This window comes from Ostrinia nubilalis, chromosome 16 (assembly GCF_963855985.1).
Source record: "Ostrinia nubilalis chromosome 16, ilOstNubi1.1, whole genome shotgun sequence".
Taxonomy (NCBI): domain Eukaryota; kingdom Metazoa; phylum Arthropoda; class Insecta; order Lepidoptera; family Crambidae; genus Ostrinia; species Ostrinia nubilalis.
In genome coordinates, this window is record NC_087103.1 from 14161370 (window position 1) to 14184860 (window position 23491).

A 23491-nucleotide genomic window follows, 5' to 3' on the forward strand; every position below is an offset into this window, starting at 1 on the left:
ATATCCGAAAGTTTCGGTTAGGGTTACGGATATCCATAACATCCCTGGAATACAGTTTCCAACCAAATAATATATTAGATACGCTTGCCGATTGGGCCAATTACTTACTAATATCGATCGATATGATCTCAGGATAATCGCACAATGGATACGGGCTGACAATCAACTCGATATAAATCGGACTCGAAACGATTGTACGTTCTCGGAATTCACAATGAGGTCCAGTTATTAGCATTCCGAACTCATTAATCAAAGTAAGGAGCAAGCTGTAAACAGACTCCACTGATTGTGATCGTTTTACTATGGAATCGCTCGATAATGTGCATGATAGATTTTACCGACTACACTTCACTTGAACCTATGAAAGCACATGTAGAGTCCAAAGTTAGCTTTTTGAGAATCGTGAGAATCACATTTTATAAGTTAAAAATAGTAAGTTAACAAAGCTCAGAGTCTACTTCTGGTAGTACCTAACATCGTTTTGCTTCTACGAGTAAAGAATCGCAACTTCCATACTTTTACATATTCAAGCTTCAGATCATGAATCTCATAATTCTCTACCACTTTCTAGGAATATAGTAAATGTTCTTAATGAAACCAAAACTCTACCGTTTCCTAAATAGGCCCATTGCAGTCGGCCTTCGAAGGTTACTCGTGCGATAACGCGGTTAGCGCGCAACGACAAAATTTATAGCGCGACTGCGCGTGCGACTCGCCTGGCTTGGATCTACGAGTGTACTACCAATTGATATTGCACCGGTTTTTTGGCTACACCCAGTTCGTGGATTGAGGAATTTAAAATTTGAAATTGGAACTGTCCTTTATGAGAATTATTACTGGCCAGCATGGATTAAATCTCTAGCCGGCCAGTCAGTATGTTCGGGAATTCTGAATACGTTTTTCATTTGTTTGAACGAGTCATTCAAGAAAATAATTTTTCACGTTCCATTGAAATGACACTTCACCCTAATTCATTATTTTCAGTCATTCGCGAAAAGTGTCTGCTTTCTCAGGGTTATAAATAAGTACCAGGTACTACAAAACAGGCAGTTTTGTAATACCTAAAATGCAGGCAAAGAGTATAATGAGGAAGTCATTGTGGATAAAAAAACTGCATCTATTAAGTATTTAGGTGAGATAAGTGTTTTGTCTCGACTCTACTTTTTTAAGATGGCATAATTATAATTAGTCATACAGTTTATAGATGCATATTCTAAGAAATACAAAAAACTTCATCTAAATTATTATTTCATAATATGTAGTATTTTTTGGGTTTCGTAAATGGAATCGTACGAGTGTATAATCATACCTATTTATTTTCACGTTGAAAGGCAAAACATACCTATTTCATATATTATTTCTTAAGAGTATTTTATGGGTTTCGTAAATGAAATTGTATGTACAATGTACATACCTATGTAATGTTATTTTCAAATTGAAAGAAAAAACAATTTGATATCCGAGAAATGACAGAGATCTTACAAGTTTCTCTAGAAACTTCCTGCCCCGTACAACCAAACTGTGGAATGGACTGTCGTCTGCGGTGTTTCCGGACGGATACGACCTGCAAGCTTTCAAGAGGAGAGCGTATCTTTATCTTAAAGGCCGGCAACGCACCTGTAACGCCCCTGGGTCTGCGGGTGTCTATGGGCGACGGTAATCACTTACCATCAGGTGATCCGTCTGCTCGTTTGCCTCCTATCACATAAAAAAAAAAGTTTACTTGGCACCAAATAAGGCTTTAAGATGTCACCTAGGTCAATAGACCACAGAACAACTGCTCTAAATTCTCTCCCCTCGACCTTGAAAGGTTATTGCTCCATTATTTTACGAGGGTCAAGGTCATCAGGTTAAAGGTCAATTTATCGGATCATCGCCAGTGGCAGGTTACAAGACTGCCATTATGATGACAAATTGCCTGCACGCTTCCGTGTACACGATCGTGCAACTAGACAGCATTAGAAGTGGCATAAAAACGATGCAACGTTCTTATTTAGTTGATGTAAGTGTCAGACTTTTAAGAAAAAATGAAGGAGAATGATTTAAAATTTTAACATTGCGTCCACTTGTATTTGTAACTATAGCAATTTGTGTACAATATCTAAATTGCATTGGTACAAAGTAGCTCGCTTGATCTTTTAAACTGACCAACAGCTGCTCCTTCATCAACAGATAAAGTGAAAACAAAGTTTAGATAATTTTTCAGCAAGTAACATTGCAGATTTTTCAACAATTTTTCAGTAATACACTATTTCTAATGTATGGTCTTGCTATTATAGCTTGACCATTTACCTCACTCATTGCAGTTGTGACTACTCTTGACTCGGATGAACTGTTTTTTTTTCGTTAGCCCTTCATCATTATCATTTCGCGCACAGGACGTCCACAGCTGAATATAGGTTTCCCCAAATGATTTCCATATCACCCAGTTAGTAGCGGCCTGCATCCAGCGCCATCCTTTATCTTTATGAATTAGGCCTCCGTACTTAGCCAAATAATGCTTGTGCTACGAGTGGGCTCACCACAATAGTCGAGCAGCAGCAGGGTTTAAACCCGCGTTTCTCGGATATCGAGTCGGCCTTTCCCTTCACCCTACAGCTATCGTATAGCTATAGTTTATTTCAGGCACAGACCTAGTAAGTACATAATAACTTGAACAGGTATGTATAACGAATTTTTTTTTCATTGCATTATCATGTCTAGTCATTTGTAAGCTGCCATCGCCAGACCCACCAACACCGGTCGATACTACCGGTCGGCGCCGGATCCAACGGGTTCAATCCTGCGACCTGCGCGTGCGATTCACTGCCATGGCTACAAGGGTTTACAGGACAAAACAAGTGAAGGTATAGACCTAACTAGTTAAAGTACTAACGTTACATTTGCCACAAAGTCGTCGCACTTTTCTGGATTTCGTCAGGAACATAATTACGTGTTCATTTGTCACGAGAAATATTATGAATTGTGACGAATTTACACATGCATTTCTTCATGACGACTTTATGGCAAATCCACAATAACCCGCCATATTTTAACTGGAATTTCTTCTAATTTCCATACATGGTTTCCTAGTAAAAAAGTAACCCAGTTTTGCTACTTTTGCCCGTGTATCCGTAGTATAGCATTGTAAAATAAAATCGGGGGCCCTTGGTGAAGATATTCTGCTGCTCAGTATAGTATAAAATACCTAGTTATTTTACCTGAAATATTCAGGGTTTGAGAAACTCTAGGTTCTGTGGACTCAATGGCTATTAATTTTCATTTCGATAGGCTAAATATTAAATACAAAATTCAGTTGAAACAAATTTATTACGCTATAACAATAACTTTGCAAACGTTTGTATTATAACTAAGGTTTTAAATTAAAATCAGCCCAGTGGAGCTGGTCCAGTCTCACAAACGATTCATCGACGTACTGACAAAGTGGGGCCATAATTCCATACCAGAGCGTTATACTATGCAAATCTCTTCACGGCCTATCATTAACTGAGCTATTTGGATTTTAAATCGTGACTTCTTGACAGTTGGGTTCATAATTGTTTGTTTATTTGCGCTGCAAAAGCTCAAGATCCTATGCTGGTATTATGGGTGGAATTAATGAATGTAATTATTGGTTTATGGATGGTGACACTGGTTCTCAACTTTTTGAAATCTTTTAAAGATATTTTATATGTTAACTTAAGCAGACAGTTATTTGGAGTACCTACTACAACTATTCCTACAACCTTCCAGTCAACCTTTAGATATGTACAGTAGAATTCAATGTAAAATGTTGAATACCGAATTAAAATTATGTAAATAAAAATAAGTTTACGTAATAATACGAGTACATACCTAAGGGTCAGAAAAGTTCTAGAGAGTAGCGACCACTGGCAGGAAGACGTAGCGTGGGCAGGCCCTCTAGGTGGACCGACGATCTTGTGAAGGTCGCGGGAAGAACGTTATGGAAATCCTTGGTGGAGGCCTTTGTCCAGCAGTGGACGTCATTTGGCTGAAACGAACGAACGAATGTATTATATGAGTATTATACCACAGAGAACTTTGACAACCGCTGTTATTTATACTTCAAAGAACGGTGTGTTAATACCTGACGGATGGCTAACTAGACCCACAGCTAGGAGCCGGCGCCAGCGTTCAATATTAGCTCTTATAACTTCCAGTATTGTAATTTCCTTGCAAATTGTTTTAAATTAGTACTAAATGCATCAATAAGCGAACAGGCACCTGCAGAGATTGGTGCTCGTTACTCACTATATGAATTTGATTAAGTTTGACATGAATCAATTTTAGATTATCGCTAGTGAAGGGAGGTGGGAATTGGTGTTGGTTATGGAAACGGGCATATTAAAACTCTACCTAAAAGTGCATCTTTTCAAGGCTAGACTGACTCTAGAATATGTATTCTAGAGTCTAGAAAGACTGAATAGAAACATGCTTGATGTTTAACTCTAGACCGCTTCTCCTCATAACAGTGCCTTTAAGGATACTATATTTAGTCATGTTTAATTTTATATGAATTATCTATGTGAAATTGATGTATTGTTGGTTAACCTATACCTAAATAAATATAGGTCACCGCTCAATACATCAAGTATTCAATTAAATTCGCGCGAAACCGTTGATATCGTGTAAAACCATTCATCATTATCGCACCTCGCCCGTCAAGCAATTTTCCCCTCAATCCAAGATGGCGGGTAACGAGGGAGGTAAAATATGCAGCAGCTTCGTAATTGCGAACCGCTGACGCTGCGCCGGCGCCGTTTGTTTGTACGCACCCTTATTTGGTTCAACGATTTGGAGATATAAACACAAAATGCTTATTTTATTTAGTTAAAATTCATATTTAAATGATTAAACTCGATCAAAATTATTATTTATTAACGATAGTGCAAAAACAAGACCCGATTAATTGAAAAAGAGAATTTCAAAATAGTTAAAACTACAAGTACCTACAGTTACAAACGTGTTTTTGATCAAGGAATAAGCATAACTTAAGATAAGATAAGATAAGATAATACTTTATTGCCTCGTTTTTACATGCTTTACAAACATAGAAATATAAACAAAAAAATTACATTAAAAACATAAGAGGCAAAAGTAGAGATGAAACGGATAGTTGTTTGGCCGGATACCGGATACCGGATATCCGGCCAGCTGCTAGGCCGGATAGCCGGATATCCGGCGGCCGGATAGTTGCCCCATTGTCTCGTTTCATGTCGTGACGAGTTTAGCGCCGCACAGGTGCTTCGAACGCGATTAGTGGGTCTATTAGTAGACTAGACTAGTCACACTTTTCGAAAATCGAATCTGTCCGAATAGAATGTCAGATTTTGCCACTTGTCTAGGGGGCAGATCAATTCGAACGATTTCGGTTGCTATCGTGAGTGTGTGATTGAATAGCGAAAATTAAATTAGTTTACTTGCTGCGTAATCTGACTGAACTGCATGCATCATGTCATCAAAACCATCAGTGAAAAAAAGATCGCCTTTTTTATTTGGCAATATTTCGACATTAACAGATATTATTTACTACAGGGTGGGTGGCCCAGAAGAAAACTCACCCCTGAAAATCCAATGAAACGAAAACCGTACATCTTTGTAGAACTTTAACCATTGCAATCTAAAGTAAATTTTGTGCAATTTATTTTAAAATTTACTTCCTTTTATAAATTTCATCGTACATGTGATTCCCTTGACGTTTACAACATTCGGTCAACATACATCAAAACCTTGGAAAACCTTCGTAGGGAGTTACCTCGAAATGGATTCAGGATGGATGAATGCTGCAGACTTTTTGGATTATTAGAGCATACTCTGCTCATTAGGTAACCCCGCAAAAAGAAATCTGCTGGATTGAGACTAGCGCTTCTTAGAGGCAGTGAGATTTCATCCCTGCTTAATTGGTTTGTTGCATTGAAAGGATGATTAATTTTTAAGAATGCTATACTGGTAGGCTGAAAAGCTTTTTGATTTTTAAAGCTGCAAGATTCGCAAGGCTATGACTGGAGCACTTGGTTTCACCAAGATGGGGCTACGTGTCACATTTCAAATGAGAGCATTTAGATGGTAAGAGACATGTTCCCACAAAAAAATAATTTCAGGCAGGGGTGACTGATCTCACTCCAGAATTTTTCCTTGTGGTGATACATTAAGAATAGAGTACACAACTTTTATAATCCAACAAACATGCAGCAACTGAAGCTGAGCATTCGGCAAAAAATTGAAAATAGGTTTCGAGGTAATTCCAACGAACGCATTTCAAGACTTTGACGTACGTTGATCGAATGCTGTAAGCGTCAAGGAAATCTCCTGGGCGATGCAATTTAATAAAGGTAAATTTAAAAATAAATTGCATCAAACTCCCTTCAAACTGCAACAGTTAAAGCTCCACAAAAATGTACAGTTTTCGCTTCCTTCAATCTTCAAAAGTGAATCTTCTTCTGGGCCACCCTGTATTTATGTATTCGTCATTAGAGTGAATAGCCCAGAAAAAGAAATTAGTTTTTTGAAAGGCTTTTTGAAGAATGGCTTTTTTGTAACTTTTTGGACTTTAAATAAAAGCCGTCATTATTATAAGCCATTTTATTTATATTTACCTCAAAGATTAATGTAACTATTTCATTTTATTAATAGAAAATTGTCGTAGTTTTTTAATATCCGGTATCCGGCCGGATAGTGAGTTACTATCCGGTATCCGGCCGGATAGTAAATTAAGGCCGGATATCCGGCCTACCGGATAGTTGCCGGATATCCGTTTCATCTCTAGGCAAAAGGATGAGGCTCAGCATATGCGAGGTCAAGCATACCCTACCTCGCGCTGATTTTCAGCCTCCCCCTTTTCCCTTAGTTGGAGGGTGGGAAACAACCAGTAAAAAGGGGAGGAGGGTAAGATTAAGCAAAGGGTAATTAAAATACAAAAACAAACTTGTTTTTGGTATTTATAATATACATTCTGGACCCTAATTAAAGAGAAAGTGTTATCAATTCTAAATAGAACCTGATGATTATGACATAATAATATTTAGAATACATAACTAGCCTATATCTATCCATTTCATTAGATGATTAGGGGAGCAATATGCGAAAATCAGGCCTCCTCGATCCGTTTGGCCAATTTGAAGAGTTTAGGCTAAATCTCCATTTGACTCGAGTAAAGAAAGGGTAGTCCTCTTACAATAGAGACTAATGTTAAAGATAATATTTAAGTATTATTAAATGCTTTTTTTTTGTAAAATTCTTTTCCCCTTTTTACTGAGTCTTTAATAACAATATTCACTTAAAACTTTCGCACTCACCTGTCCAAGATCGCAGATTATAACGCGTTCCTTTTTGTATATTGAAAAAGTATAATTTTATGAGTCAAGCGACAGGCGGGAATTAAAACGATTATGTACAGAGGCGAGCGCACCGTTATTACCTTGTATGGGATATAGGACATACAAACATGGCGTTTATTTAATATTTAATGATAGCACTCGTTGCGTAATAGATTGAAAAAGAAAGTGAATAATGTCGTGTTTCAGTTAACACCCTTTTAAGGTTGATTCTATTACTACAAGACTACAACTTTCATTAAGCTGGAATTTAAAGGCATCCCTTTACAATGTGTACAGTAGTGATGGGCCGACTATGGTCTTTGCCGACTAACCGACTAGCCGACTAATCGGTTTTCAAATTGCCGATCATTCTAATACCTACTTGTCCGAAGAATAATATCTAGATTTCTCAAAGAGATATATAATATAATATAATAGAAAAATTCCTTGAGAAATAAGATTTCTTTAATAGAAAAAAAAATAAAAAGCAACATTACAATCACCTAACAGTACCTAAGGTAGATGTCATAATTTTCGACGACAGAGGGGTCAGGGGAGGTGACAATATGATCGCCTCCTGCTAGGCTAGGATATTCTTATCGACGTCAAAATGTATGAGAAGAATTTACACAATGTAGTGAGAACAGCTTATCGCGGCGCGCATCCTAGGCCCACTGATTCCTCTCCACCCTCCACGGTGATGGTCAGCGAGCTGAGGGCGTGGGAGTAGGTACCCCCGCCTGCATTGCACGGACTACCACCACCGTCGGGTAGGCAGGGCCCGCCATACAGGTGGGAAATTGCCGGTACGGACTGTGATAGTTGATGGCTTTGTCCGGATTCCCATAGTTCTTCACACTAAGGCGATCGACGGAACTCAGGGGTTATATGTGGGTATTCCTCATCCTTCCGATGAGAGGAGCCCCACATAATCTACCACTTTCCCGTAGAGTAGGTGTGCAATTCCTTGCATTTTTTTCCCCGAAAAAAAAGTGTCATAATTTTTATATGGACAAATTGCATAAACTTTACACATTATTTTGTGATGATTTCCTGGTATTTTTAACATCTTAACTTTGTATGAATTTAGACTGATTGCCAAAATTTTAAATCAGGTGAAACCACTTTTGACTGATTTTTGCAGTCAAAAGTGGTTTAGATAAACGCCCTTGGTCGACCTCATAATCATCTTGGTGATTATGAGTTTTATTTCATTCACATATTTAATTTTGTAATGCGCCGATTATAATCGGCATATTTTGCCGAATAGTAGTCACTAGTCGGCCGACTACAAATGATGCCGAATAGTCGGCTTTCCCGACTAGTCGGCGACTAGTCGGCCCATGTCTAGTGTACAGTATTATTACATAAAAATAAAGTAGAACGACGCGCCAGCAGTTTTCATGTGATTTTCACTAATAGATTATTATACACTTATTTATTCACGAAAATGATTTTGGTATAGTATTTATCAAGGTTTTATGTAAATTAGTTGGGCACGACGCTATAAAGTCTCTATGACACACCAAAATTTACGGGAGAAGCCTCGGGCAAAAGTAATGTCGTTTCAACCAAAGGCTTTCAAAGACAAAAGTCATGTAAATAATTTTACAGTCCTAAGAACCAGAAAACTTTCACTTTATTGTAATACTCTATCTTCAGTGACTGTTTCAGAAATGTCGCAAAAGTACGTAAAACGTTGTCCAAGTCGTAAAATGGGTCATAACAGAAATGAGACTTAAAATTAATAACAAATAAACCGCAGGACAATGATGGGGCAGTAAATAGAAACCACCTATTCTTTCTTTACCAATTTACATTTTTACGACAAGTTATTATGAGCGATTTCAAAATGGAGTTAACAAAATGTGGGCAGGTAATTTAAAAAAAACTTAACTATATTTTAAAGATCTGAAGTATCAAGTTTAAGCCAACCAAAAAAACATACATGAGTAATAATTATTATGAGAAAAAACTACCTACTTACCTAATAAGAAAATCAAAACATAAGCGATTTATAGCGATAGTTCGATTGTAGGACGACATCTACAAACGAACGAGTGTACGTTCTAAACTAGAAATAATTTGACTATAAGTCTATAACAGTATAATCTCTACATTTATAACTCTAACTATTATTGTAAACATTGTTAAGTTTCATCTATGAAACACTTAGGCTGAGTTGCACCACCTAACTTTAACCGTAATTATAACGATAACAGGTGTTTTTTGTTTGGAGTTTAACAGCTTTTTGACGTTTGTCAAAGTTAAAGTAAGATGGTGCAACCCAGCCTAATTGTTGTAGTAACAAACCACCATCTACCCATCCTCACTAACTTTACGTTTACAAATTAAAAGAATACGAAGTCGAATAGTTAACTATTCATAGAGTTCCATAAAGTTTGTTACAAGCAACTCTAGATATTAAAGTCCGTAATCTATAACCCGATCCTTCACCCCCAGTTTACTTTCGCGTCATAACTTTGACTGGCACTGATGAGGCCCGCCCGGAACGAGGGTACTTAGCAGAAATTAATTTATGCAATTGCCTGAGCCCAGCTTAGCGGTGGTCAGGAAATATACGCTGTAAAATGGGATTGGTTTGTGAATTTTGTTGCAATGAAACACTTTATGGTCTCTAACAGATGAGAACAGTATTTTGTAGTGGATTCTGTGATTGTATAACTGTCAGTTTTGTGTTAAAAGTATAATTATGATAATAATGAAATATAGCACTGTGTTTTAGATTCAATTGACGGAAAAACATTTGTTGTGTTTATTTCACTGGTGACATTAATAAAAATATTGTTACGAAACATAACATCATGTTTTATAGTTCAGAATCTGGAGGACTATTTTTGAAACACTATGTTATAAGTTTAAATAAACAAATCCTCGTGAAATTCATTTGCGATACGAGTACTAATTGTGTTTTGCGTCATCCCATTTATGTAAGGTAATTTCAGAGACAGTCGCATCTATGTATACTTCTATACTATATATACTTATATTATAAATGCGAAAGTAACTCTGTCTGTCTTGCTTTCATGCCTAAACCACTGAACCAATATTGATGAAATTTGGCATAGAGATAATTTGAGTCCCTGGAAAGGACATAGGATAGTTTTTATCCCGGTTTTTGAAACAGGGACCCGCGCGATAAAGTCTTTCTGTGACAGAATAAATTCCATGCGGGCGAAGCCGCGGGCGGAAAGCTTATTTCATAATTTTAAATTTGACCCTTTACACAAATCACTGTAGATATCCATATCCGCGAACAAACCTAGCCCAGAATTGAGCCATAAATATAACGATACAACTATATTAGCGGATTTTTTTGCCCTAACACCTGACGTCTGACTGCAAATTAGCCGTAATAGGCGCACTAATGATACGCTGTTAGCGGCCAGTTGCGCTAAACACCGCTCATTAAAGCCGCTTTTTTGCGGACGAGCGTGTGTGGCTTCCTTTGCCAGGGGTCGGCAACGTTTTCAATAAAATGTACTTGCAAGGTTAAAATAATTTAAAAAAATACAACCGAATACAGCCTTGGGGGAGGCCTTTGTCCAGCAGTGGACGTCATTTGGCTGAAACGAATGAACGAACGAACCTTCTTCATTTCTTTATACTAAGAGACAGTGCCTCCCAGATAGATGTAGGTTGATTTTGCACTATTTTGTGGGCACAGTAACTTTAATCCATAAAACAGGATATTTGTGTGTGCATTTCAGTGCGTAGAAGTCTAAAACTGGGTTGCACAATCTTACTTTAGCTTTAACAAACGTCAAAAGTCTGTTATACTTCCTACAAAAACACCGGTTAAAGTTATATTTTTTGTTAAAGTTAAGTAGATGCAACTTGCCTTAGTGACTTCCATTATGATTATTTATAGCTGACTTCTTTATAAAGGCAAATTAATTTTATTATACCTTAGACCAACATAAAACAATAAAAAAATTGTCACGAAATCCCTTGTTTCTCAAATATTTACAACTTAATGTATACCATACATCATTTAACCTGTACCCTCGCCCTGGGATTTTACTGCGAACGTTTGAATGTCCCCCAGAATGGCCTATTTGACCCTAGAGCTTAAATTTACACTTCGAGGAAGTGGTAGTCCGTGTGGATTACACCGTGGAAATACAAGAGCTTTCTCGTAAGTTTTGAGTAACAGCTTTAGAACAACATAAAATATTTGAAATTCCGTGTTGTTTTCTTGCGCCGCAAAAAGCTTGATAAAAAGCTCTGTAGCAAAAAGCTTGTAGCAGTAAAAGCTTCTCGTTTCATAATTTTGATATTATTATGTGTAGATATGATTTATCGCAGTCACTTTTATGACAAAAAAGAGAAAGAATCAGAAAGCAATTGAAGCAAGTTCAATTTGGCAATATATCCAGAACAAAAGGAGAAAACAATGTCAAAATCATGTATGTACATACATGTCTGTCTTGGTGGTGTTAATTTGTAAGAATTTATTTATATTGATACTTTATTCATAACGTTGCCTGAGATCGAAAACTGTTTTTCGGCGCTTTCGTCACTCTATAACTTGAAATATTCATAAAAAGTCGTTGCATTTCTACATCTGCACCTTTTAATTATTACAAAAACCGCCCAAAACAAAACCTCACAACTTTAAGACAATGATTAAACCTTTAAAAGCCTTATCTCCGATTTAAAAGCGAATTGACCAATAAAGGGCTTTAATTGAGACATTGAGGCGAGTAGTTAAGATCCGATTTCTTATCTCGATTGTAAGGGGAGTCGTGAGCAAAAGCGTTAAGCTATTAGGTGTTGCTTGAGTTATGGAATACTAATTGCAGGAATTCCCATATTTGGGGTGCATTAGCCATGGTTTAAGTTTATGTTCCAGATTGCTGAAGCACGAAAATAGACGGGAATTACCAATGCAAGTATGAGCCATATTGGGTGCTGAGTCGTAGACTTTGACAGGGTTGTTACAAAACACATCATATTTAAATTTTATTATCATTATTAATTAAAAAAATCTCTTTGATTTAGGAAAGCCGTTTTCTAGTGAGTGCAAAACTCAATTCCGGCTCTACATGTAGGTATTTTCTATACCCGATTTTAGGAGCATCTTTATAATAATAATTATCAGAAGTATCTATACAACTATTTCAGCAGTGTTTTATTCTCAGTTGTTTTAAGTTTTCTACTGATTTTTACATAACACATTTTAATTTTATAACGGTAAGTTACACGATGATGACCATACAATGCTGGCTCACAGAGTAAGTACAAATCATAAAAAACAAAATATTTGGCAGCTTTTTGGTAAGAGCAGTCGCCTTACAAGTGAAGGTTGTGGGTTCGAGTCTAACCTAAAGCATGAAGAAAAATCATGTTTTAAATTTCATCATCATCATCAATTACAGCCCTTTTAAATAATATACATGCTTTAAAATATGAAATGTGACTTCTGTGGCAATCAGTACCTTTGGCATTTATCTGCGCGAACGAGCCCCTCCCCGATGCGTATCTGCGTACTTTAACTACAGTAAATTGCAAGATTTATTACGCACAGTTATGTGGTGGGGGTGGGAAAATTAAATGTTCAACTGTCTTTTTCCTTGTTTCTAATTAATCTTTTATCTGTAACCGAAAGGACATAATAACTTCACGTCCTGGGCTCCGATTGCGCTTAATTTTTTCAACGCGACTGGACGACAAACGAAAATGAGCTGTTTTGTGACAAATCCGTATCGCGGCGCTGTCGTTTTTAAGCGAAGTTGAAACGTAAACGGAGCGTCTCTGCGCAAACGTAAAAGCTGACAGAAAGCTACATTTTCTCAGACGAAAGTCAAACTTCGCGAACATTTGCTGTGTTTTAGTAATTTTAGTTTCAAAAATAAGGTGTTCGGATTTTTTATGGAAAGTGCATAAATCTGTTGTTTTGTGTTTGTTAACGCGTGAACTTTACCGTGATACCAAATTGCACATCAGCTGGAATGAAAATGGAGCATGACATGCGTGACTGGAAATGAAACGCGAATGCATTGGAGACATCGCAATCGGAGCCCTGTTAGTTGGACTTGCACTGTTACCAAGTGTCACATTATCTAAAACTGCACAGTTATCTAAAAAAAAACCATTAACGAGTATTAATGAATCATAATCCTATAAAAAGATTTACAATAACTAAGCACTTGCATCTTATATACTTGTTACGTAATACGAGCTTTTACATAATACGCATCATCTCTGCCATAGGACGTCCACTGCCCCCAATGCTTTCCATGTTGTCCGGTTGGTAGCGGTATAACAAATACTTATAGAACTAAATAAAATCTCACACTCTACCGCCCAAAGTGAATTTTATTACAATCTCCAGACACCTCGTAGGCACTACACACGGAAGCAAAAGGATTGCGAACAGAAAGCAAGACTACTACGTATACACACGGAAGCGAAGATCGCAAAACTCAATATAATCGTAAACGTGAGATCCGGAAACGTAAGTTCGCTTAACTTTATGCCCAATATAACGCGAATATAAAAAGGCGAGAATGAGATGTGGGTGCGAATACGGCTTAAGTAGGGCTGGCACAAACTTCAATAACAATAAATTAATGTATCTACGTAGCTTTACTAGAAAAGTTTTAATGTTAGCTTATATTATGGCAAAAAATGCTTGAAAGGGTGAAATAAAGGTCTTATTTAATGTTGTCTCTGATGAAATAGAAAGGGTAAATTACAGTGGATCCTAGACGACCTGATGATAATGATGATGATGATACTGAAATTTAGAAATAGATAATATTTTCGATAGCAAACAGCTGATAAAGGCTTTCTGTGACCTTTGTAGCCTTGCGGACAAAGTCAGAAATTATCCTGAAGGTATAATAGGATTAGTAGACGATTTCTGTATTGTAGACAGGAAAGGGATTTTTTAGAACCCAGGATGTAGGTACCTATAATAAGAAAATAAGCTTATGAACTCTACCAAAATTAGAAAACAATACAATCTAAGAGCGTGACACACGATTGAAAGTTTCATTTCAATCAGGGTTTATTTTTCATTGCACGTTTGAGTTACTTGTGCAAACCGACTGTAACCAAAATAAAGTTGTATTTATATCGCAGCCCTAATCGATGGCGGCTTTGCGACCACCGGCGAACTGCGCGCGCGCACGGAATGCACGAGGATTTAAGAATACAACATAATATTAATAACGGACGTTAGAGGATTAGATCTGTATTTGTAGGGTGTTTGGGTGTGCGAAACCATAAATTCAGTTTTATATGGTCGGATATCGGATATGCTTCTTACAAAATGAAAATAATAATCATCATGGTTGTTACTAAATGCAACTAAATTGAAAATTTTACCGGAGGAAATTCTAATAAAATATTAGCTACTACAACTACTGCCATACACAATCACTGCACTTTAATGTCCACGTTTTCTTAATTTACTCATTTGGTGTCACTCGAGTAGAGTTACTTAACAATATAACTGTAACTCTTAAACCATGTGCTGAATGTGCTCATCTCAGGAACTACTGGTCCGATTTGAAAAAAATCTTGTTACGTTGGGTCAACAAGTTCGAGTGTAGTGTCTCCAACCTTCAGAGGAGTGGGTACAACACGGGCATTTGACATAATTTTTGTCTTGTCCATGTTCATTTTAAGACCCACTTGTTGAGAGGCTCTACTGAGGCCATCGAGCATTGTGTTTAGGTCCTCCACGGTCTCAGCCATGACTACGATATCGTCCGCGAAACGAAGGTGTGTGATATACTCGCCGTTGATATTTATGCCGAATCCGCTCCAGTCCAGAAGCTTGAAAACATCTTCCAGGGCGGTGGTGAACAGTTTCGGAGATATGACATCTCCCTGTCTCACCCCTCGCTGCAACTGGATAGGTTTCGAGTTCTGATCCTGGAGGCGGACCGACATTGTGGCGTTTTCGTACAAGCCCTTCAGCGCTTCGATGTATCTATAGTCAATTTGGCACCGTTGGAGAGACTGTAGCACTGCCCAGGTCTCGATCGAGTCGAAGGCTTTTTCATAGTCCACAAACGCCAGACAAAGTGGCTGATTATACTCCTCGGTCTTCTGTATAATCTGCCGTAGCGTATGTATGTGGTCTATGGTACTAAAGCCTTTTCGGAAACCGGCTTGTTCGGGAGGCTGGAAGTCGTCGAGCCTGCGTGCGAGACGATTCGTGATGACTCTCGAAAACAGCTTGTAGACTTGCGAACTTGTTGACAATTATGTATACCTGGGACAAACAGTCCAGTTAGGTAGGTCCAACTTCGAGAAAGAGGTTAATCGTCGAATCCAACTCGGCTGGGCAGCGTTCGGGAAGCTTCGCGAAATTCTCACGTCCGAAATACCGCAGTGTCTCAAGACAAAAGTATTTGACCAGTGTGTGTTGCCAGTGATGGTGTATGGCTCTGAGACGTGGTCGCTTACTATGGGCCTCATAAGAAGGCTCAAGGTCACCCAAAGAGCGATGGAGCGTGCTATGCTCGGAGTTTCCCTGCGTGATCGAATCAGAAATGAGGAGATCCGTAGGAGAACCAGAGTGACTGACATAGCCCGCAGAATCGCTAAAATCAAGTGGCAGTGGGCGGGGCACATAGCTCGAAGAGCTGATGGCCGCTGGGGCAGGAAAGTTCTTGAGTGGCGACCACGAGCTGGAAGACGTAGCGTGGGCAGGCCTCCCACTAGGTGGACCGACGATCTGGTAAAGGTCGCGGGAAGTACCTGGATGCAAGCGGCGCAGGACCGGTCTTTGTGGAAATCCTTGGGGGAGGCCTTTGTCCAGCAGTGGACGTCTTTCGGCTGAAACGAACGTTGGGTATTGGGTAGCCTATTTACAGGCTACATAACATCACTCTACAGCCAATTTAAATAGGGGCGGAGCAGTAAACAAAAATTTTGCATAATTTTTCATGCGTAAGAAGTCGCGGGCACAGCTAGTGTTTAAATGGAAATAGTTTAGTATTGGGAGCGGTACCATTTATGCAAGAGATGATTGGAATAACTTTAATATCTTTGAAACATTTTATTTTCGTCCAGTGTGAACCAATAATCACTGTTCACTTATCAACAACAAGCGCTACCAATTCGTTTACCGTCTTCGCCGGTGTTCCGATTTATTAACCATAAATCAGTCAATAAAACTGGCACCAAAGAAAAATATACAGGAAGCTTTCGGCGCCAAGGCTGAAGGATCGATTGGCGAAAGTGATGCCGGCAATCGAATGTTGATTGATCGAATAAGAATATCGATTGACGATGAACATCGTGGTCACGTTGAACTGGGATCAAAGACTAGGTTTTTATGGTAAGTATTTGTAGTAGTGTGATGAGTAGTAGAATTTGCTTTGAGGCTAGGTACTACAGGAACTACAGAAGCGTTTCTATTTTGAGTTTATTTCGATTTCTATTTATTATCATCTCTGCGCTGTGAGCCGTCATTTTCTGAATTAGAAACTGTACTTTTTACCTAGAAGTTACCGAAATAGTGCTGAAAAGGGATAAAATATTGAATCTGTAGGCAAGAAAAATTTACAAATCAATCAAACACAAAACCATTAATAAATTCTCACTCCAAAGCAGGTCAATAGACAAATTGAAAGAAACCAAAGAGCATTGTCACCAATTCGCGCCAATCAAGACGCTGACCTTAACAGTGGCAGACGGAGAAATGGGAACTAATAACCAATTGGGCCAGTTGAAAGTACATGTAGAACAATGTCAAGATCTGGGGAATGCTGTTTGGTTACAATTTACTGCAATCAGCTGAAACTTAGGTTGATTTCATAGTCACGCTTATTGCTACAACACAGACCTTAATTGCCTTGTCGACAGTGCACGGATGACAGTATATCAAGCTAAATACAGTAGCAGCTTTCAGATATTTTTTAATGAGAAAAAACTTGGTAATGAGTCAGGGATGTAGGATGTAGGTAGGTCTTAGTATTTTGACTGCATTCCTCCGGTCAAGTAAATTCCCTACTTAGTTATGAGTGAAACAACCTTCGCGATTGTTGAATGAATTAAGTTATTTACCCATTTATAAGGACAGCATTACGCTATAGTAGCAAATTCGAAAGGGCGAGTCAGGTGCTCGCATAAATTGTAATTGCGTATTGTGTTCTAGGTATATTGTATTATTTCTAGGTAATGTAATCTTCACTAATTTATTCACGCTTTTGCCATAAATATTCAGTGATCGAAACAAACAATGACTTTATCTCCAACAATCGGTTTAACAGTTCCAGAATCAAATGCTAGATCTTATCGGATTTCGACTTGAAATACTGTTATCGATAGTATTTAACAATTCAATAACCAGCTGACTCTATTGAGAGCCTTTTAGAGCCGTGTACGGTAAGAAATGATCAGTTTAGAGCAAATAAATATGCTAAATATTCGTGTACATGCGACAATTTTAGTCTTGAAAAATGGTTTATGCTTAAATAATAAGCTCTTTATAAGGAAACTTAAGAACTGTATAAATGACCTGCAGCATGTAAAATCACATATAATCGACAATATATCAAGTTGTATAATTTCAATCTGGAAATGTATGAACACTCGTATGATTATAATCTGAAATCGCACCCAAAACGCGATTCAAAACTAACTGCAGACACAACTCTAGCGAAGCCAAAACACAAAGATGAAAAATAAAATAAAAGGTACGTAACTAACACGAGTTGGAACTCTAATGTTACCAAATGACATCATTGCAATTAAACTTAACCTCAGTTTAAAAGCGTTAACACTTACATTGTCGCTGCTCATTCAGATTGTAAGAACAAAAGAAAGCAGTGCTATTAAAGAGTCATTTAACATTCTAAATTGAGAATTGACGAAGAGAGCCGCTGTCTCTCACAATGAAAGAAGCGGTGTCGCGCTAAAGGGTGACAAATTAACATATGTGAGACCTGTCAAGTCATTTGTCAAAACAAATTGGTGTGTTAACATCTACGTTAGCGCCGGAGAATGTAAAAAAAGTTCTAAAAGTTCGGATTCATTCAGAGAGTTAAGAAACTATTTGTATATTTTGAATGACATGTTCTTTAGAAGATTTTCCAATGCATTATCTAGTGCCAAGCGGAACTGTCTCAGAAATACATTACAATATTATTCTAGTTTTGTTTATAAGAATCGATCCGTTTCACGCGGTTAATTATATCGTCATTAATGGTAAGAACACAGTACTGAAGTGATCGAAGATGCCAGAGTTTTATCATTAATTTGGATTGATACGCAAAACAAAATCGATATTTCATAACTATGTCACAATATGTAGACACTGAGCAACTGTGACATCATTTTTTTTCTGAAGTCCTGAAGATGCAGTGTGAAATTTATCAACGTAACGCAAAACGCTTGGTGCTTCTGTAATTTTAACGACTTCTCTCATCATTCAACTATAGATACAATGCCTAATGTTTAAAATGAACTTGATGGCTCCCGCCAATCACAATTTCGCAAAGTGATTATTACTCGTAAACTATCAATAAACTTAATAGCATTTTTATTGGGAACATATAGAGATTTATGGTCATCAATATGACGCGTATCTTAAACGCCTTTCGTCCAATGACAATGGTTATTTATCGTCTTCATTATGAAAAATTTATCATTGACGCACACTTTCTTGTCTTTGTTTTGCAAAATGATGTGTTGATTTGGGACATTTGTTTTTGAAATTGACGAAATGGGAATGTTTGTTGTCGCATCTGGGTTCTTATTTAGTCATTCATTATCAAATTATAGTGTGTTACTGTTTTGTCAAATAAAGCCGATTCCTTATCAATATCGAGCTTTTCATGTGTCCATTGATGCAAATAAACCTTTTGAACCACACCGTCCGTTGCTAGTCAAAGATAACTGTCAAGTAAAATAATGTCGAGATCAGTTGAAATCTCTGCTTGAGTAGATTTAAATTATCCAACAGTTAATTTATTGACAGAATTAAAAATTACTGTGAACTGTACGTAAATAAGATTGCCATTTGTACCAATTTAATGTACGCTTCACAAATAATTGCGACATTCCACTAAATATTTCAATTAGTACATGACACGACTGATACCGTAGACCCGCTAGATATTTGTTTCTTGTCAATCAGTGACTGAGCTGAATGTCACTTGCTTAGCTCTCAGGAATTACTCAATTTGCAAGCTTGATCGAGTTTCATTTCAATTATTATAATCGTAAAGTATTACAACATACGTATAGATCCATACCTTATTAATTTGGAACCCCCTAGGAGGTTGAGCAGTCTTTGTGATGTATCTGAAACAATAAGAACTAAGATAAGACAACAGTTTTAAAGTGATCTGATGATGATGATGAAAAAGAAGATCTTTCAACTGAATCAGTGCCCGCTTTTTGAGATAAGACACTAATACCCGTTTTCACCGTCAATCCCTAATTTTTAATTGACCCCTATGGTAACACATAACAGGAATTTTGTTTACATAGGTATCACTTAAAAATTAGGGATTGATGGTGAAAACGGGCATAAAGCCCATAATTCATGAAAGCCGCTTTTGCGAATTAAACATTGCTTAAAAGTGTCACTGTCTATCAAATCTTGATTGAACTCAACGACATTTAGGCAGTGACTCGCAAACAAGCATACAAACATGCAGTTCATTACAGTGCAGTGGGCATGTCAAAGGCAAAGTTCACTCCCATTAGGGCAAGGATATTTATGGCACTTTTGTAAGCTCACCTCAGCTACACTACTCGCGAAGTTGGCTGAAGTTATTCGAAGAGATAGTGCCGTCACGGCTTATACTGAGCAGATACCATTTTGGTGCGTGTACTCTGTTTTTTAGTGTTTAAGTTGTTATTTATTTGTAATGCTTTTAATACTCGCATCAAATAAATACTTTCTTTCTTTCTTTCTTCTTTCTTTCTAGATGTACTAAAATTTGAAGAGGAAGTATTTGACCACACCAACTACTCGGGCCTGAATGTGGGCAGTGCAGGATCGTTGTGGAAGTCCTCGTGGGAGACCTTTGTCCAGCAATGAACGTCATTCGGCTGAAATGGACTTAGGGGAAGTTCGAGTTGATCCCTAGGCTAAGATGATCCTTCGAAACCACTAACGTCATTTAGTTTCTTTCACTGGTAAAACATAGCTTTGGACACCTCCCCGTCTCAGGGAAATCGTTCAATTTTTGGTTTATTTTGAAAAATATGTATTTTACAGCGATTCCCGCTTAAGGGAATCATCTCGTATTACCTTCCTTCCCCTACTCAGCTAATTTCGATACCTAGTCAAAGTGAGTAGTATGGCTGATGGCTGAGATATAAGAAAGCAGCGAATGCGCTGCGCCTGCGACTGATAAATTCAAATTAACCATTGACAAGTGCAACAAACAGCCCAGCGGGGTCCCGATGCATTACTCATTCAGTAGTGATGGATGTGGAAGCGAGGAATCGAATAATCGATTACGTGCGAATTGATTCTGCGAAAGGGCTTTCGCGGTGGCCTCTTTATAGAAGCGAGCCGATGAAATGCGATAATTAATTAAATAGTGTTGTAACATTTCGTAATTTGAAAAATATTTTATTTAGTGAGGTAAAACTGAGTTCCTGTTTTTCCTTGTAAACTTTTTAGAAAATTTATTACATATTATGTTATCTTTAAGGTATTTAGTTACAAATATCATAATGGTAACCCTTACTGTTGGCCTATATTCAGACCTATCCATAATGTAGAATAAATATATCCTATTCGATATGCATTAACTATTATCAATGACATTGACATGATAACAGCTGTCCATTTCGTTTATAGTCCCTAACAGCCCTGTGATCTATCGAGCAATATGAGCAACAAATTATTATTAACGGTTGTTCACAACAAATAATAACATCTCGAGATATCAAACACTTTCATAATCGACTAACACCATTAGCCTCGGCTTTATTGCACCTTACTACAATATTGCAATTTGATAAAAGCTAGACTTTAGCCGCATTAGCATAAAGTTCATAATTCTGCACGTTAAAAAGATATATTCGTTTCAATGCCAAGGAAAATTGGATTCTGAAACAAGAGTTATTGAATTCAAAATGGGGTAAAAGGTTGACCATCTCCAATCGATCTGTCTAACCGCCTATCACTTCTAGGCGTACGTGCAGCGATGCAGTTCAAACATTATGATTTGTTATAATTATACTAAAATGCAAATGTCTAGGGCAATGCGAACATAAATCTGATGATAAAGCGACTATGGGTATGATAGATACAGTTTTGGCTTTTGTTATGGGATTGCTTCATGAAAGGACAAAGACAATAGCTAGTATTAGCATGTCTGGTGAAGTTTTGGGTAAAATTATACCAAAACTTTTATATGACCGTATATTTTTATTTTTTACTATATGTACGTTTTAGCTTTATAGGTGAAGTTTTGCCTGGAGGAATAAGAAAACCACATTCACTTACATTTCTAGTAATATTATGTCCAAACAAATATTCTTGAATATTAATATAGAATGGCTCACTGCAATTATGTTGTAAGATGTTAATTACTAAGAAACAAGTACCATAAACTTGGTAAATGATTATTCTAAAGTTATGGACACATCAATCGCTTATCTTGTTATGATAATAATAACATAAGTACTTAAATAAGTACAAACTTGCATGTAGGTTGATATTAATTGGCACTTCGTAGTGGTTGGCTGTTAAATACGTTATCCTTTTAGACGTAATGTCAACATTATATCAACTCTCCATAAAAGGACCAAGTATATTTCAGTTAATAGTTTCTAAAGGTTTACCACACGCGAGATTTGTGAAGACGTTAAACGAGGATCAAAAGTGGATAGAGTATACACAAAAATCCAATTCAATTACCACATCTTTTGTAGACCTAAAAGCCGCTTTTGAGAATGTACCCTCCGAATAATCAGTCCAATATTTGCCTTACAATTTGTTGACTAAAGTCATGAGTCAGGCGCCCTCTAGTGTTACATCCGACAACTGTAGTTTTTGTAGAGTTACATGAGAAAAATCCCTCAGGACACCGTGGGAATGCGGGGCTTACGCAAGGGTCAATATTAGTTCCCGCATTTCATAGTCGCCGTCGACGCGTAGAGTTAGTTTTTCGGACACACAACCGGCCCTTTTACACCTACATAGCCATAGCTCAGATGTTTATGTTTGTAATTAGTCCGTCTGTCGCCGATATATAATGGTAAATAATGCATTGTTGTGGGTCATTTTTATGACTGGGAGCTGAGATTCGTCATGGGTGGCTTATGGCCTTATTTTTTAAGAAAAAATATTTTTATGACCTTACTTTTTCATTTTTAGTTCACTGTGGTCTTTGGTTTTGTGTTTCGCTTGGTATTTCAATTTTTATAGTTCAATTTGCGGTATTCTAGAAATGCGAATTGCAAAGCACTGTTCTTTAATTATTATGGTATTGTAAGGTTTTATTCTTGCTGCAATGAAAGCGTTTTAAAATTTTATAAATTCTTTTATTTTTTAACGAGGAATGAGCATTATGGTACTAACGAATTATATTGTCAATGGATATTATTCTCAAATAGCTTGATTTTAGTACCTTGACGAGAATAATATTGTTAATCTATTTATAGAGTAAAATTGGATACAACTATCATTGGATAAGCTATTTAATTACGAGTAAATGATATGTCAAGTCCGAGAAATATTACATCGGAAGGTATTCTGCGGATTGCAAAAGATTATATTTGCGTTAAACCAACTTGCATTAGAATAATCTTGAAATGTATTAATGGTTACAAAATAGTTGTTAAACTTAACTTGGCCAAGATCTTGAAACTATTTCTACGAGCCACTGTAACATAAATTTATAGACACATTAGCTCGTAATCAGCGATGAATTTAATAACAATAAATAAGTTCAACCGGTCGGTCAACTGGTCGACCGTTACTGCAGCGTCTGCTGGATGTTGATCAGATAAATTTATTGGATTAATAATGTTGTTCCCGACGGTGGGTATGCGAAGGTCTTTAGTAAAGGGTTCGACCCACTTGGGCGGCCTTGTGTGTACTAGAAGAATAACTGGAATAGTTTTTGGCTGCCTAAAATTTGAATCAGCAAAGACTACAAGGTATGTGAAAATAAGAATATATGTGATATCATTTTAGTCTTGCTGTCAAAAATATAAAG

At 37.3% G+C, this 23491-nt stretch overlaps 1 long non-coding RNA gene across 1 annotated transcript in view; it reads right to left on the bottom strand.

Annotated features, from left to right (window-relative positions):
- Positions 1-23491, bottom strand: part of LOC135079456 (uncharacterized) — a 94613-nt gene that overhangs the window by 22681 nt on the left and 48441 nt on the right. The window contains exon 2 of the long non-coding RNA XR_010258806.1: positions 19559-19607. This is a non-coding gene — a long non-coding RNA (uncharacterized LOC135079456). The remainder of the gene's footprint in view (positions 1-19558; positions 19608-23491) is intronic.